The sequence below is a fragment of the Lygodium microphyllum genome, chromosome 18 (genome assembly GCF_053477565.2).
Source record: "Lygodium microphyllum isolate KBCC chromosome 18, Lygodium_microphyllum_v1.1.10, whole genome shotgun sequence".
Taxonomy (NCBI): domain Eukaryota; kingdom Viridiplantae; phylum Streptophyta; class Polypodiopsida; order Schizaeales; family Lygodiaceae; genus Lygodium; species Lygodium microphyllum.
Window position 1 is genome coordinate 102,930,400 of NC_141152.1, and position 19,111 is coordinate 102,949,510.

A 19,111-nucleotide genomic window follows, 5' to 3' on the forward strand; every position below is an offset into this window, starting at 1 on the left:
TCTACTTGGAGCAGGAGGATGCTTGGGTGCTAGGGGGGCTCTGGCCATAAATCCCTCGCCTTCCGGGTCCTACACAAGAGGCTAACGTGACTTGGGATTGGATCCCGAGGCCCGCATACTAGTTCACAGGCGGAAGCTTGGAATAGTGATCCCTGTGGATTACTGGATAGCCTTCGAGCGGATTATGGACAAGCCTACGGGCGGAACTCCTTGTATTTCAAAGGTAAAATGATGATATGTTAATAAAGAACTTGTTTGATATTGTTTTTCTATGTCACGTGATAAGATTACGTGAAGGAACCAGTGCTTAACGGATTAATTAAAGAAGATGATTGTTACATGTCAAATTAATGTGTTAGATAATTACATAACTAAAACAAACCGAGGAAAGTGCGGAGGATGGGTCATAGGTCCGTCCTACGGTTGGGTGGTCCCGGTTAGCCGGGAGCTTTTCTCAAAATCTCGAAGAACAGTGGAATGATTGTCAAAGAAAATGAATAACGAAAGCGATAACCTAGAGTTATGTCTTAACTGATTTACGCTGTTTCAGGGGAACGGAATGGGACTATGCCTTATGGGAGAAAGGTTGAGCTTTTCATCCCTCTCGTTTCCCATTCTCCTTGAACCAAGTGCAGCGTAAATCCGCTTCGGATCTGGCGTTTCTATGTAAAGCAGTACGCTTGGGTCCGACGCTAGTTGCTGTTAGATAATGACCAATCAGGAAAACGTGATTCCGATCGATCCTAAGTGGGAACGGCCAGGATACTTCCGCTACATGGCAGACGCGAGAAGACCTAGATCGCAAATCCCGTAACATTCCATGGGAGTGCCGGCGGAGCTTTCTAGACATCCTTTCCGATGGACTACTAAGACGTGTCCTGGATGATTCTAGTGGACACGTTACAGTTGGTATCAGAGCTGACCAACAACGGAATTTTTTTTATGAGATCTCAATAAAAGAAAGTAAAGAAATTTTTGCTGTCTAAATATTTCCTTACCTTCAACACTGTCTTGCAAAATTACGAAGCATGGAACAAGTTTTTGGTATTTCGGGTCATGTTTATGACTGCAATGCATTCTCCGCTTTATAGACAAAGAATTGGGATGATGAACATCCTGGAGTAGATCTATAATCCATCACCTTTATACATAGAACAAACATGGACGAGGTCTTCAAGAATCTACTATATAGCCACCCACTGGTTTGCTTATCTACAGACCAACCTAAAAAGGATCAAGTGGTTGGAAGACTTGAAAGTTGTGAAGCTGTTCGTTTTTGTGGAAGCTCACGTAAATTCGACTTTACATATTCGAGGTCGGAGGGTTGAAATGAACTCATATGTATATGAGGAAGTAACCCGTGTAATCCCCGCCGACAGGATTAAAGTGTTGGGCTGCCATGAGAAGTATGGATTCCAACGGAAAGGATATCCTGAACTTCCAATGATTTATCGATTCCTGAAGATCCACGACCCAAAACCCTACTATTACACTGTTCCTGTAGATAAATGCAATACAACAGTGTTCTCCCAAACTAAATGTAACAACTGACTTATCATCACACGGAATGTTGTATTCGAAAGGGCTATGCCCATGTAAATACAAATAAAGACTTCTTTTTATCAATGTCTGGCTGTACATAAGAGTTGATAAAAAGATAAGTAGCTACATTGTTTATGAGATAGCTGAAGTAAAAATGAAAGATAAGCTAATGTCGATTATCGTATAGTAACGTTAAGAAAACCTTTATTCAGGCACAACCCCAGGTACAGGTTCCAAATTCGCCTCCTACATCAAGTACTACTGTGATCCATGAGAAAAAATTCCTCCTCAAGCAGACAAAGCCACCCGAGTTTGACGGGAGAGGCAGATTTGTCCAGACTAATGCTGAAATTTGGATTGAATCCATGGAGGATTACTTCAAAGCAGCCAGTACTGCACCCACCAATCAGGCTATGCTCGCCAAGTTAAAGCTCACCGGTGAAGCCAGACTTTGGTGGAAGCAATGGTGCAGGGATCAAGGGATCGCAGAGGGATCCGTTACCTGGGAGAAGCTGAAGAAAGCCATGCAGGGAAGATACTTACCACCTGCATATCGCACGCAGAAAATGAACGAGCTCTATGAGCTAAAACAGCTAGGACTCACTCTTGACGCATACTACTCTAAATTCGTTTCACTTTTAAAGTATGCGCCACAGATGGACATGACGTAGCAGGTGTCCAAATTTTGTGCGGGCTTAAATCCACCAGTAAATACCCGTCTCGAATCTATGCGTCCATCAGATCTTCAGGATGCACTCATTCGAGCGGCGCCTATAATTCAGGAGGTGCAAGCTAGACCAAGGGGTAACAAAACTTGGTCGTATAATGACCCGAACAGAGGAGCATTCAGACCTCAAATGAAGAGAGCTCAAGGTCATAATCAGGGACAAAGAAAGAAGGCAAGGACGAATAACATCAACAACTTTGTTCCTACTCAAAGTAATGGCTAAAACCTTCGTTGTTTCCACTGCAACGAACCCGACGAACAGAGGAGCATTTAGACCTCAAATGAAGAGAGCTCAAGGTCATAATCAGGGACAAAGAAAGAAGGAAAGGACGAATAACGTCAACAACTTTGTTCCTACTCAAAGTAATGGCTGAAACCTCTGTTGTTTCCACTGCAACGAACCCGGTCACTTCAAGAGGCAATGTCCCAAGCTGGGTGGAGGACATCGCCAAGCACCTTTTCAAGGAACAGGCCATGGTCAAGGAGCCGCTACCCGTGGAAGAGGAAGAACTGCCTGCATTGCCAATAGGCAAATGTGCGAAGAAGGGGAAGAAGAAGATCCGACCATGGAAACAGAATTCGAAAGAGCGACAGTCCATGCCGCTTTACACAAGAAAGGGCTGAATCGCCAGTTCTCGGTGATTTAGACACCGTCAAACTATCAAGGTAAAGGTTTCAAAACCTTGATTGATTGTGGCAGTACACATTCCTTTATCTCACCAGCATGTGCAAAAAGATTAGGAATAGCCACAGTAGAAGCACCTACCCTGCTTGTGGAATTGGCAAATGGTCGTGAGGTAACTTGTACTAGGCAAACTACTAAGGTGGAATTCTTTCTGGGAGGAAAGAAGACTTTGGTCAAATTCAGAGTCATGAATTTAGGTATCCATGAGTGTCTACTCGGAATGGATTGGCTTAAGCCCAACGATGCCCACATTCACTATGGAAAGGGTCAAGTTTCCTTTCGAAACTCTGAAAGGGAATTAGTCACAACTCAAGGTGAGGCAGGAGTGCCAAGAATCCAATTGGCCAAAGTATCTCGAATCATAAAAGGAGTCAGAAAAGGATTACCTGTTTACCTGATCAAACTCAACAAGTTAGATCAAAATCAAAAGTCTCATGAAGGACCTTCTTGGCTAAAGGAATACGCTGACGTATTCCCTTAAGAATTGACCGAACTTCCGTCTCAAAGAGAAGTAGATCATGAGATTAGGTTAGTACCTGGAGCTGCGCCAATTGCAAAGAGACCTTATAGAATGTCCATACCAGAAGCAATTGAGTTGAAGGAACAACTCAAGCAATTGTTAGATCAGGGCTACATCCAGCCTAGCAATTCACCATGCAGAGCTCCAGTACTATTCCAGAAAAAGAAAGATGGGACACTTCGACTATGTATTGATTACCGAGGGTTGAATCAATCAACAATCAAGAACAAGTATCCTACTCCTAGAATAGATGAGCTTCTTGATCGTCTTCAGGGTGCAAAGATCTTCTCCAAGATTGATCTCAGGTCAGGTTATTATCAGATAAGGATCAAGGAAGAAGATATCCCAAAGACGACCTTCAATACAAGATATGGGCACTTTGAGTTCGTGGTTATGTCATTCGGGCTTACGAATGCACCTGCTACCTTCAATAGATTAATGTAGGACATCTTTAGGCCATATCTTGATGATTTCGTGCTTGTCTTCTTCGATGACACTTTAGTCCATTCTAAACAGGAAGAAGATCATGAAACTCAACTTCGGATTGTCCTTGAGACAATGAGGTCACATAAGCTGTATGCAAAAATGAAGAAGTGTGCATTCTTCAAGCTTCAGATTGAATATCTGGGATTCATAGTATCATCAGAAGGAATATCAGTAGACCATGTGCTTGAATGGCCAACACTAGTATCTGTCAAAGAAATACGCAGCTTTCTTGGATTGACAGGATGGTATAGGGTCTTCATAAAAAACTATGCTTTGATTGCGGCACCTCTGACGGACTACTAAAGAAGCAGACTTCCATTACATGGTCAACTTCTAAACAAAATAGCTTCGACAGATTGAAGCAAAGTTTGGTATCAGTACCTATTCTAAAACTTCCTAACCTCAATAAGGAGTTCGAGGTAGTAACTGATACTAGCATTCTTGCCTTGGGGTGTGTACTTATGCAGGAAGGTCATCCAGTAGCATACTCTTCAAGGAAATTGAAGAGCCATGAAAAGAATTATGCTACGCATGATCTGGAATTACTAGCTGTCATTCATGCTCTAAAACTTTGGAGATACTACATGTTGGGTAACAAGTTTACTCTAGTAACCGACCATAAGAGCCTCAAATGGATCTTTATCCAGAACGAGCTCAACATGAGGCAACGTCGGTGGATTGAAGTGTTGGAGGAATATGATTTTGAAATCAAGTACTGGACAGGGAAAGAGAATTTAGTTGCCAATGCACTAAGTCACAAGGCATTCCTAAATTCCCTAATCTTGCAGAATCCATCAATGGCCAGATCTCTAGCTACAAAAGTATCTATGCCAAACAATCCTATACTTGAATTAGCTAGAGAGGAAGCATGCCATGATTTGGCCTACCAAACAATGCTAAATGAGATTTCTACCAAGGAGCGGAATCAAAAGTTGCAAGCTAAATATCAGAAATTTTCCATTGATAATGGACTTGTCTACTACAGAACAAGGCTATGTATACCAGCAAGCCAGTCACTTAAGCAGAAGATAATGTGGGAAGCTCATGATTCTCCTTTTGCAAGACATCCTGGCTATGCTAAGACTCTTAATTCAGTTAGGAAGAGCTACCATTGGGAGAGGCTCAAGGGTGATGTTCTCAAATATGTCACTGAGTGTTTGTCTTGCCAACGTATCAAAGCCGAACATGTCATGATGCCAAGGAAACTGCAACCCCTTGACATCCCTCAAATGAAATGGGAATTCATCAGTATGGATTTTGTTGTAGGCTTACCCCAAGTCCAGGGAGGATACAACTCTATCATGGTTGTGGTTGATATGCTTACCAAGGTTGCACATGTCAAGATTGTGGGAGAGAAGGAAGGAGTCTCACTTGTAGCTTTCTTGCTTGCACAATGGGGGAATACACACAAGGGTGGAGGCTGAAAACAGTTTTCCTCTTCTTAGTTGTGGAAGCCAAAAGAACTCAAATACAAAGAAATAGAAGAACCCTAGATATGGGTCTCAAACCAAACTCAACTAACTAAGGTGGCATACTAACTGAGCCAGAACTAGAGTAGATAAGGATAGCTATCATGTAGCTATTATTCAGGGGCGGTGTACCAACCGCATCTGCAACTGACAAGTCGGTGACATAAATACACAACGGTCACCCTGGCGTATCACGAGTGGAGCTCGATATCTCAACAGCACACCTTATCCCAGTAAAGACAAACTATAAAGCCTCCGACATTGCAAGATTGTTTATCAAGGAGATATTCAAGCTACATGGTTTACCCAAAAGAATCATTAGTGATCGAGATTCTCTCTTCACATCACACTTCTGGAGAGCTATCTTTGAAGCTATTAGGACTCAACTCTGTTTTAGCACCGCCTACCATCCCCAAACGGATGGCCAAACAGAGGGAGTAAATCAAGTCATCGAGGATATGCTTAGGGCATACTGCTCTCGAGAACCCAAGAAGTGGATTCAATACTTGCCTTTGGTAGAATTTGCCTACAATGCTTCTTACCAGCAAAGCATTCAGATGACCCCTTTCCAAGCATTATATGGTCATGATTGTCGAAGTCCTCTAAACTTTTCTGATCCAACCCTAAGGGTTGAAGCATCAAGGCAAATGTTGGAAGAGATGGATGATCAAATAAAGTCAATAAGACAAGACATACAGGCGGCCAAGGATAGACAGAAGGCCTACGCGGATCTGAAACGTCAAGAAAGAGTCTTCGAAGAAGGAGACATGGTCTTCATTCGCGTACGCCCTAAAAAGAGTTCTCTATCCCTAGGAGATTGCAAGAAGCTAAGTCCAAGGTATTGTGCGTACAAAGTCCTTAAATGCCTAGGACCCAATGCTTATAGATTGCAACTCCCTGAGAACCTAAAGGTTCACAATGTATTCCATATCATCCTATTGAAAAAATATATACCCAACCCTAACCATGTACTTGATGACCAACAAATTGTAATGCCTAGTCAAGGAGTCCTTGAACTAAGGCCGGATAGGATCTTAGATGTTAGGGAGAGACAGTTAAGATCCAGAACCTTGAGAGAATGCCTCGTCCAGTGGAAAGATTATCCCGAAGAGGATGCCACTTGGGTAGATGAAGGCACTCTCAACCATCAATATCCCCAGTTTATCTTGAGATGAGGTCATCTCAATTCCTCTAAGGGGGAGAGAATGTAATATTCTTGTTAAAAATATTATTAAGGCCATGTGAAGCCTCGGGGAAGTGACAATGTTACATTGGGACGGGTTAATCTAATACACTCTCCACTGAGCCCAATCGAGACAATAGCTTAACGAAACCGCGTATTTTTCATAAGAACCTCCTCTTGGGAGGAGGATAAGGGATAAATATTGGATTAATGCAAAATTTTTTTATTACCTTCCCCCAGCCGAAGCGTGGTTGAGGGAAGGGGATGGTGCTAAAATGGGAGAGTGTAGAGGTGGAGGGGAGGGACTACATGCGGGCAACATGTGGGGGGGAAGGGAAGGCCTTATCCCTTCCTATAAATACCCCCTCTAAGGGGTGAGAAGGGAGAGGGTCATGGAGAAAATCTGGACGATTGATCACAGGTTGGAGGCAACCACGCAGTCAGGGAAAAGAAGGGTCGCCGCGGGCCGTGTCGTGAGTGGAGGGCCAAGAGGAGCACCGTATGTTGGCTGCCCGCTGCCGCTGATGCCCAAAGCCACCGCTAGTACAAAGAGCTTCCACCAGCTCCGTTGGGATCACGGCCACCTGGCCATCGTCATCCTAGCTCCTCTCCTTGCCACGACTGTAGCTAGAAGCTTTAGAAGCTTCTAGTAACTTCTAAGGGCCTCCTCCCAAGCCCCCTTTTCCCGTGGTACATTAAAGTTTTCCCGTGGTACATTAAACCTTTTCCGTGGTAGATTTAACCCCCTTTTCTAGGGTACATTAAAGCCATTTTCTAGGGTACATTAAAGCCCTTTTCCGGGGTATATTAAAGCCCTTTCCCGTGGTACATTAAAGCCCTTTCCCGTGATATATTTAACCCAAGTCCCTTAAAGTTCACCTTACTCTAGGAATTAAAACCCTTTTTCTCCCCTAGCATCCCTCGAAAGCCACCTTAGCCCATTCCCTTTGACCTCAAAAAAACCCTTAATCCCCGTGCCTAAATCCATAAGTTCCATCTTGTGTTTGAAGCCCCGTGTTTTACCCCTCATATTTCTTTTTTTAATACACCCCTAAGCCCTTACCCCCGTGTACCTTTTTTTTTTCTTCACACCTTCTTCCCATGCAATAATTCCTTGTGTTACCCTTCAAATTTTTCCCCTAGGTTTGAAAACCCTAAGTCCTTTCACTTCCATGCCCAAAAATCTCTCAAGGTGCGTATGTTGCAAAGCCACACTCACGCACAACTTTTCTTTGCCGTGTGTATACCCTATAGGGCATTTTTAGGCTTTATAAACGTTTCCCTCTCCGAAGAAGCTAAGAACGTAAAGGTCTTATTATTCCTTCTCATGATCAATCATTTAAACGGCTTGTTGCCTCAAAAGAGAAACGGTGGAAATCTGAGAGAAAGAGTAAAAGCTGTCTTCACGTTCGAACTACGATGCCGCCTAAGAAAGTCCAAGGAGTAGCTGCGGGAGGGTCATCTCCCGGTATCCATGTGGATATCTCACCCCAAAACTAGGTTTTTCCTTCTTGGTTTTATATCGATTTTAAGCCAATCATGCAAAGATGAATTGTTAGGGATAAGATATATTTTTTCGAGTTATTTACGATGAAGGAGTTTAGTTTAATTGAACAAATGATATTGTATAGAACATAGTTTCCTTCGAATAGCATCATGCACCAAAACGAATTACGAGCAAGATTATCTACTTACTATAATAGTATATTTCGGTTAAATATTAAAGGTATAAAAATTGCATCTTACACCATTAAACCCTATTTTTTTTTCTTTTTTTTGCAACGTAGAAGATGAAATTCATTAAAGGTTTCTTACATTGTTGAATTCTAGGAAGTTATCATTGCTAATTGCATATCTTAGCAAGGAAAAGATTGTTATTTGGCATGAGTTTTGTTTGCAAGGAAAAAGGAAGATTAATTAAATTTACCTAACCTCAAAGCATTAAAGTTTAGGACTGAAAAATCAACTGTCATAAGGATAACAAATCGTGCCGAGGTGATCTCAATATTACCTTCTAAAAGATAACCGAATTAATGTAAACTTAGAAATACCTATGCTACGAAATATGCCTTGGGAATGATTTAAAGACCAAAGAAACGTTTATACCTTAAACACTTGACTACCTTCCCTGATTGTAGGGTCAATAAATTCGTAAAGGTAAAAGAACTAGGGTTTGTCCCTGAGGTTCTTAAAAAGAGACCCTAGGACTGACAAACGTCAGCTTAAGGAAACTAAAACAGATTATTTCATCACAAGACTTGCACAGCAAGTATGAAGTCATATAGTCTTGGGGTTGATTCACAAGAAGAAAGGGTAAATATCCTCAACAGGGATGGCGGATCCTTACGCAAGTTATCTTGCAAAAGGATGTATTCTTGGATATTCTTCTAAATAAGGAAAGTTAAAAACCGGAAACTAAAGTATCCAATGAACTTTAGGGTTGACCAAGTTGGGTTAATAAGGTACGCCCTAACCCGGAATATAAAGGATCTTGCCCTTGGAATGAGTGCTGATTCATTCGAAAGGAAAGAATCATTCCTTAGCAATTTGCCAAACAACAAGGTCGATTAATGGAAATGTTTGTGCTTGCTAGAGATTTTAGAGCACTGTTTGGTTTATGAATTACAAATTAAATGAATATCTATACTTCAGGTTGAAGGCCTGAAGGGAGAGGCAGTTTCAGTTACCCCTTACTGCATGTCTGACCCTAACCAAGGGGGTTGTTGACCGCACCGGGAACGTGGACCAAACCCGCCGTGAGAGGTCTCTCCGTTGAGCTCTACTTGGAGCAAGAGGACGCTTGGCTGCCAGGGGGGCTTTGGCCATAAATCCCTCGCCTTCCGGGTCCTGCACAAGAGACTAACGTGACTCGGGATTGGATCCTGAGGCCCGCATACTAGTTTAGGACGGAAGCTTGGAATAGCGATCCCTGTGGATTACTGGATAGCCTTCGGGTGGATTATGGACAAGCCTACGGGCGGAACTCATTGTATTTCAAAGATGAAATGATGATATGTTAATAAAGAACTTGTTTGATATTGTTTTTCTATGTCACGTGATAAGATTACGTGAAGGAACCAGTGCTTAAGGGATTAATTAAAGAAGCTGATTGTTACATGTCAAATTAATGTATTAGATAATTACATAACTAAAACAAACCGAGGAAAGTGCGGAGGATGGGCCATAGGTCCGTCCTACGGTTGGGTGGTCTCGGTTAGCCGGGAAATTTTCTCAAAATCTCGAAGAACAGCGGAATGATCATCAAAGAAAATGAATAACGAAAGTGATAACCTAGAGTTATGTGGTAACCGATTTACGTTGTTTTAGGGGAACGGAATGGGACTATGCCTTATGGCAGAGAGGTTGAGCTTTGCATCCCTCTCGTTTCCCATTCTCCTTAAACCAAGTGCAACATAAATCTGCTTCGGATCTGGCGTTTATGCGTAAAGTAGTACGCTTGGGTCCGACGCTAGTTGATGTTGGATAATGACCAATCAGGATAACGTGATTCCGGTCGATCTTAAGTGGGAACGGCCAGGATACTTCCGCTACGTGGCAGACACGGGAAGACCTAGATCGCAAATCCCGTAACATTCCATGGGAGTGCCAGGCGGAGCTTTCTAGACATCATTTTCGATGGACTACTAAGACGTGTCCTGGATGATTCTAGTGGACACGTTACAAATCGACATATTATATTGAATTGTTTTCAATATCTCCTTCAATATGCTATAATGCATCAAGTTTGAGTAGAGATATGTTATAATATCTAATTTCACTTGATTTAGTGCAACAAGGTTCCTATAAATTATGCTAATAAGTTGTTATACTTGATATAATGCATAATCTAACATAAATATTGTACCAAGTTTTGTTTCTACTTGATGGATTACATCAAGTTTCCTTGAAATTTTGTTAGATGTTGTAGCTAACTTGATGCAATGCCTCAAGTTGCCTAAATGTTTTTCCAAATTTTCATTTGATTTGATGTAGTGCATCAATTTTACCCACTCTTTGTACTAGTTTTGGGTCTTAATTGGTATAGTGCGTCAAGTTTCAAAAAAACTTTATTAAATTGTTTCTAAGATCATATAGTGCATTAAGTTGCTTAGAAAGCTAGCTAAATATTTAACTAAGTTGATACATTTCATCAACATTCTTGGAGTTGTAGCTAATATTTTGGATGAGTTGATAAAGTGCATCAAGTTTGCTTGATATTTATATAATTTATTATCTTTCTTTTAACATTATATTAAATTTTTTAGAGAGTTTACTAATTTTCTAGCCAGGTTGATGTAATGCATCAACTTTCTTAGAAACATTGCTAAATTTTTGGCCAAGTTAATGCAATGCATCAAGTTTCTTATATAGTTTGCTGATTTTTAAGCCAAGTTGATGCAATGCATCAAGTTTCTCATAAATTTTGCTGATTTTTAAATCAAATTGATGCAATGCATCAAGTCTCCTTAAAATTTTAGCTAATATTTTGGTTATGCCATGTGTCAAGTTCACTTAAATTTCAATATAATTATCCTTTCTTACTTGATACAATGCATAAAGTCTCCTTGAAATCTTATTATGGTTTTAGCTAGATTGATGTAATCCATTAAGTTTTGATGTAGTTCATCAAATTAACTTTAGTTTTGGATAATTTTAATTTGGCACACTTGATGAAATGTATCAAGTTTATAGTAAGCTTGATATAACACATCAAGTTTTCTAGAAAGTTTTCTTTCATTTTAATAAATTGATTCTAATACAAAAAATGACCATGAATCAATCTAATTATGTTCTCTCAATCTTGCTATAATGTATGAAATGTCTAATAGTGGAGCCTAAAATTAGTTCAAGTTGTTCTTTTCTCTTTTTATAATTGTCGGTGTGGCAAACGGGCATGGCAACAATTTTTGGAGCCCCCCTTTGGTGGGGGCAATGTGCTTGAAATCAAATTTTGTTAAAATTTAACGATAATATTTTGATGTAATTTTTTAAAAATTGACCAATTTTTTTTTTTTTTGGGTTTCTTCTTCATTCTCCTTTCTTGATTTTTCATTGTTCTTTCTTGTTCTTTTTTTACCAAGTTTGAAAAGTGGTAAATGTGTATTTGTTTAGACCAACTTGATGTACTACTAAAATAAGATTTTTGAAAAAGTCTCCAAAATCGCAAGTTCTTTTAAGCGAGTTGATGCAATGCATCAAGTTTTCTTCCTTGTGCATGTGGTTCTTCACTACTTGAGGCATAAGGTTTCATGCTTCTTTTTTGTTATTGTTGAGATAGTCGTGCTCAGATTTATCAGGATGATCATATCTAGCAATAATATTGATCAATACCACTTTGCAGCTCTATTGACACTATCATTTCAATAATCATGGTAACTTTGGAACACATGATAGTTACTGTCAATAACTATGGAAATTTCAAATACATTACATTGATCCACACATCAACCTTTCATACTAAGTTAGAAGAGCTATCACCTTGCTTGTGGACTACCCATGGAGTTTCTCACTTTGTTCATGATGGACGTTATCTTGGATATGTTATTATCACTTTCAAGTTATTGGATGCTATGGAGTTGAATATACTTGCAGTATTATAGGTAGACTTTATTCCCCACCTTGATATTATTGTGTATTAGTTCTATTATGCCTTTGCTATCTATGATCCACTTGTAATCCAAGTGCTTCTAGATTTACTAAGCATCCTAATTGGAATAATTATAGTCATTTTTAGATTCATCAATACGATTATGGCCATTGTCAATGGTGCACAGATCGGATGCCGTAAGCGCGCGTAGTGAGCGACAGAAGATCCCCAAGAACAAAAGAACTCTACTTTTTGCACACAAATCATTGTAGAAAGCTTGCACGACATGAACAAGAGACCAATTTGGTGCAATCTCACCCCATGCCTTGTGTGAGCGCTCCACAAAGCATGTATTTCATATATTATTCATCTTCAAGCTCAAATAATAGCCCAAATTACAAAATAGCACGCTTTAGCTTTTAAGTTTGCTTTTGTGCCAATAAAGAATTAAAGCTAATGGGCGCCCAAGAAGTCAGGCATACCCAAATACAATGTCCAATACAAATATCTAAATCATGCGTCCATGTACATACAAAAATAATAAATAAATATCAAGCGCTTTGATAAATAAGCACGACAAAATATAGGCACTATGCCTAACATACATGCCCATCAAAATATTGATGATAACTTGAATACACGCTATCCTCCAATGCTTTCCACTGCCACCGCTGCTTGCTCTACACATCAACTGAAGCATTCACAATTGTTAGAAAAATAATACAATTAAACTGACAAAAGTGAATACCTAGCAATCTTCAGCTACATAAATAAATTGGTTAGAAAATCAATCCTAACCTTAATTTATCACAAGTGCGCACTCTAAACTCATAAACGTTTATTAATTTAAATATGTATTTTGTGAAATCACCCGCTATGGAATCACCCATGTACACATAAAATTAACAAAACTCCTGAAAAGGATAGGCGTCCCCATCAACTTCTCGCACAAAGAATCCACTTTGTGTATGAGCCCTCGTAATAAAATCTTACGGAATCCACTGCAAAACCTCATGGAATCCATCGTGGCACAGAATCCACCATGGAATATGCCTCCTAGCATCATACCCCTGGGGTGGGATAGCAATTGTCCTCAATTGCTATTAGCTCGATGTGGAGCTAACAGAGTGGAGAAAGCATTTAAGTCTATAGCATGCATCCATTGGGCCTCTTCAACAGGATGGTTTTTAAACTTGACCAAATATCTAGAATATCTACGACCAGTTCTAGTGGTCATAAAGTCAGTATCTATAATAGTTTCAGGCTCAAGGATTTCAGTTTCCTCATCTAGTAAAGGAGAGTTTTCATAGACAGGGTGTACAGGTAATTGGCCTCTAAAAGGTCGTAATAAACTGATATGGAAGGTGTTGTGAATTTTCCAATGTTGTGGTAATTCTACTTTAAATGCATTGTCATTGATTTTGTGTATGATCTTGAATGGTCCATAGAATCTAGGTGCTAATTTCACAACTGGGTGTTTATCTACACTTTGTAATCTACGTTTTTCTATTCGTAACCAAACATAATCATCAACTTTAAAATTCATAGCCTGTCTTTTCTTATTTGCTTGTTTTGTATATGATTGCTGGGATTTGGCAATCATATCTTTAACTTCATCAAAAATAGTAGCATGCATGTTAGCAATATCATCAGCAATTTGAATTTTGTTTGATAATGATGCAACAGGTGTAGGCAATCTATATCCATAAATAACTTCAAATGGTGCTTTCTTTGTAGCTGTATGTGGTGTATTGTTATATGCAAACTGAAGTAAATATAGATGTGTATCCCATGTGTGTGATTTTGAAATGGTGTAAGCACACAAAAGATCTAAAATAGTATTGTTAGTAGCTTCTGTTTGACCGTTTGTTTCAGGATGAAATGGAGATGAAAAATCAATCTTTGTTCCTAAGTTAGCAAACAAAGTAATCTAAAAATTATTACAGAATCTAGAATCACGATCAGAAATAATAACTTTTGGTAAACCATGATTAGTGAAAACAATTTTCAAAAACATTCGAGCAGCTTGAGATGCAGTTAAAGTTTTCTTGCATGGAATAAAATATACTTGTTTACTAAACCTGTCTACAACAGTCCAAATCATATCATGGTTAGCTTTAGTGTTAGGTAATCCAGTGATAAGGTCCATTGAAATCTATTCCCATGGTCGTGATGGAATAGATAATGGCATCAATAAACCATACTGTTTACCATGGTGTCTTTTAACTCATTGACAAACTAAACATTCAAATACAAAGTTAGATACATCAATGTCCATATGTGGCCAATAAAAATCTTCAGTCAATGTATGCAAAGTAGATATAATTTCTCTATGACCTTGATATGAAGGACAATGAATCTCATGCAAAAGAAATGATCGAAATGGAACTGTGACACACAATCTTTTTTCATAAAACATGAATCCATTATTTTAAGACAGTGAATCAATAGGAATCCAATTATTTGCAACTAATTTATTCCAATCAGCTTGAAAAGTAAGATCCTGATGATAAGTACCTTCCATAGGTATAAGGGAATCAAATGATATCACAGAAATATTATGAATTGTCGGTCTTCTACTTAAAGCATCAGCTACAGCATTCTCTTTTCCTGGTTGATATTGTATAAGGGGATGAAAACTTTGAATAAAAGCGGCCCATTTAATGTGTCAGTCAGATATTTGTGGTTGACTAAGGAGATGTCTAATGCTTTGTTGGTCAGTTTTGTTCATAAATTCAAATCCCATTAAATAATGTTTCCATTGACGTAAGGCTTGTACTACAGCTAGAAATTCTTTATCATATGTAGAATATTCAGGTTCAAATGGTTTGAGTTTACAGCTAGAATAGGCTATGGGATGATTAACTTGCATAAGGACTGCTCCTATTCCAAATCCACTAGCATCAGTAACTACTAAAAAGAATGGTCTATTGAAATTAGGTAGTTGTAATATAGGAGCATGGGTTAAAGCATGTTTCAATAAATCAAAAGATTTTTGTTGATTGTCAGACCAGTTATACACAATACCCTTCTTTAAAAGTTTTATCAAAGGTTTAAAGGCAAGTAATGAAAAATGTCTCACAAATTTTCTGTAAAAACTAGCAAGACCTAGAAAAGAACGTAACTCATGCACATTTTTGGGTATGGGCTAATTTAAAATTGCTTCTATCTTTTTAGGGTCAACCTTAATACCTTCTGATGAAACAATGTGTTCTAGATATTCAATTTCTATTTGAAAGAATTCACCTTTTCTGGATTAGCATATAATTGATTGTCTTTTAATAACTTGAAAACTAAAGACAGATGTTCATAATGCTCATTCTCATTTTTACTGAATACTAATATATCATCAAAGAATACTATAACACAATGCTGATGTTTCAAAAATATGTGATTCATCATACGAATAAATGTAGCTGGTGCATTAGTTAGACGGAAAGGCATAACTAGAAATTCATAGTGTCCAAATTGTGTTCTAAATGCAGTTTTCAATACATCAGATTTATCCAATCTTACTTGATGATAACCAGATTTAAGATCTATCTTACTAAATATGGTAGATCCTTGTAGTTTATCCATAAGATTATCTACCCTAGGAATTGGATATCTATTCTTAACAGTAATTTTATTTAGGGCACGATAATCAATGCACATATAATAAGTATTATTTTTCTTCTTCACTAATAAGACAGGTGCACCAAATGGAGAACTACTAGGTCTAATTAATCCTCTATTAAGCAATTCCTCTATTTGATTTTGAATTTCTTTCTGTTTAATTTGGTTATGTCTATATGGTGCTTTACATAGTGGTTGTGTACCAAGAATTAAATCTATTTTGTGATCTTCAGGATGTGAAGGTGGTAGTCCAGGTGGTAAATCAACAGCAAAACAATCTTGAAATTGGGCAAGAAATTGTGTATGCCTAGGATGCATTTGTTTTTCTTTAGCTTGAATTTCATTCACCCATATTAAATAAGATTTTCTACTTTTATGTAATGCATGTTTAGCCTGAGTATGAGTAAGCAGTGGAAAATTATTAGAAGCGTGCATACCATGCAATGTGATTTGTTTTCCTTGAAAATAAATTTTAATTGAATACGTAGAATAATCTATGTGAGGATTATACTGATGACGCCAAGGCATTCCTAAGGTAATATCACTAGACTGCAAAGGTACAACTAGGAAATTTCTTCATTCAGTATATTCACTAATTTTAATTTCTAAATTACGCACTTCTTGTGTTCCATTATATCTTGTGCCTACGAATGCAGCTTTGATGCGATAATGTGTAGAAATAGTTTGTAAATTCAATTTTTTGACTAACTTTGCAGAAATAAAGTCATGTGTGCTCCCATCATCATGTAAAATAGTATTTTCTTTACCATGCACAACACATTTCATTGTCAACAAAGAATAGGGAGTTGGTATACCTAGCAAAGTATCCGAAGTAGTACCAATGTCATCATCATCTTCCGTAAAGTCATGTATTTCCTCACGTTCTTCTTCTTCGATTGCTCCAAGATAATTGATATGGACAGGTGGCTTTTTGGTTTGGCAATTGGCTGCTAGATGTCCAGGTTGATGGCATTTGTAATAAACTATGGGTTTGGCTTTAGATACATTGTTGGTAATGGCAGGAAATTTAGGAATGTTGGGATTTGGCTGTGAGGATGGCTTAGGATTTGGATTGGTGTTTGATGGCAAAGCAGGTGGTCATATCCAAGACTTACGGAATGAAGATGGAAGAAAACGACTTTGATTGAATCTTCAAAAATTTGAATTGAATTGTTTGGAACCATAGTTACCATTAGTTTGAAATTGTTGTGGTGGCTTGTCTCTTCCGCGAATCTTGTCTTCAGTGTCATGAGCCAAGGAAATTGCATCTTCAAGTGTGGTTGGCTTGAACATATTGACTTCAGCATAGTAATGTCCAAGTAGACCAAACATAAACTTGCATTTGTGAGTCGCTTCAAGTACATCTTTGAGCATGCGTAGTTGCAGTAGGGCATTCCAAAAACGTTCAGTGTATTGGGAAATAGGTTCGCGATCTCTTTGTTGTAGAAGATCCCATTGCTTAATGGCTTTTTCATGGAACTGAGGAGGAAGGAAATTCTGCAAAAACTTTTTTTGAAAAGTCTCCCAGGTAGTAGGACAATCAATGCTCTTGCAGACCACAGTCCACCATAAGGATGCTCAATCAACTAAATGGTTAGTGACAATTTTAATTTTTTCTTTCTCAGCATATGTTTCTTTTTGGAAGTAATCATCAAATTGACTGATAAATGCAAGTACAGTCTTTCCATCTCGTGATCCATTGAAAGTACACAATTTGAAGTTTCTTTTACTTATCTTTGTTTCTTTGCGGATGGATTGGGCTTCAAGTGTCACATCGATGGTACGTCGTATAAGATCTTTGGGTGTAGTCCATCTTGGTTGGTGGTAGATCGTTGCAAATTGGCCAATTGAACTTGCAAAGCTTGTCGGGCTCTTCGTTCTTCTTCGAGCTGCATCATAATCAAATCCAACTTTTGCTCCATCATTGGTTCGGATAAATCACCTTCAGCCATAAAATCATCCATGTTTTGTTCAGTCATCTTGTAAAATCCAAAGGACCTCACACTCTCGAAATCTTATTGGTGGGATGAGCGTAGCTCAAAGGTGGGTATACAAGGCTTGTATATTTTGTTTGGCTTTTATGGTCTTTGTCCTTTGCGATTGCGGTATTCGTTGTCACAACCGTCTTCGTAGAAACTGCATATGAACTGCGTATGAACTTCTATTCTTGTTGAAACTGGTTCAGCAAGTTTACAGGTGTGAACAGAGTCTAGCAGAGAGTAATAGACTAGTTTGTAAGCTTCTGCGTGTGAACTACCTTTATGGGAGTTGTTGAATAAGTCTTTTATGGACCTCTATGACTTAGGTGACTTGCAGAACTTGTAGAACTTTGAGTTTTAAGACTTAGGTAGCCAAGCTAAATTTCGTGTATCTGAGGACATTGTCAACGAAAATGGCGCCATCCAGGACATATTCTTGCCGCCGATTGATGAATTTCGTGGAGTAAGTTTTTTTAAAGCTTACTATTAAGCTTAATAAGATTTAAGTTAAAGCTTTTGAAGCTTTTGAGCTATGGAATCTTACTGTTTGTCTGTTTGAAAACGACTTGAAGAAGGAGATGTCCACGTGGTCCTCCGCCTACACAAGATGGTCCTTCGCGATCAAAGGGTGCAGAAGGGGGTTTTTGACCGCCGGGAACACGCTGGTATTGACCGTTCGCGATGAAACTGACTGTAGAGCTCGATCATTTGACGAGCTCTGCCTTTGCGCAAGATGGTAAGTGATTGGAAGCTCTCAATCTCAGCTTTGCTCTGATATCACTGGTGCGCAGATCAGATGCCGTAAGCGCGCGTAGTGAGCAGCAGAAGGTCCCCAAGAACAAAAGAACTCTACTTTTTGCACACAAATCAATGTGGAAAGCTTGCACGACATGAACAAGAGACCAATTGGGTGCAATCTTCCCCCATGCCTTGTGTGAGCACTCCACAAAGCATGTATTTCATATATTATTCATCTTCAAGCTCAAATAATAGCCCAAATTACAAAATAGCATGCTTTAGCTTTTGAGTTTGCTTTTGTGCCAATAAAGAATTAAAGCTAATTGGCACCCAAGAAGTCAAGCGTACCCAAATACAATGTCCAATACAAATATCTAAATTGTGCGCCCATGCGCATACAAAAATAATAAATAAATATCAAGCGCTTTGAAAAATAAGCGCGATAAAATATAGGCGCTATCCTTAAGATACGCGCCCATCAAAATATTGACGATAACTTGAATAAACGCTATCCTCCAATACTTTCCACTGCCACCGCTGCTTGCTCTACACATCAACTAAAGCATTCACAATTGTTACA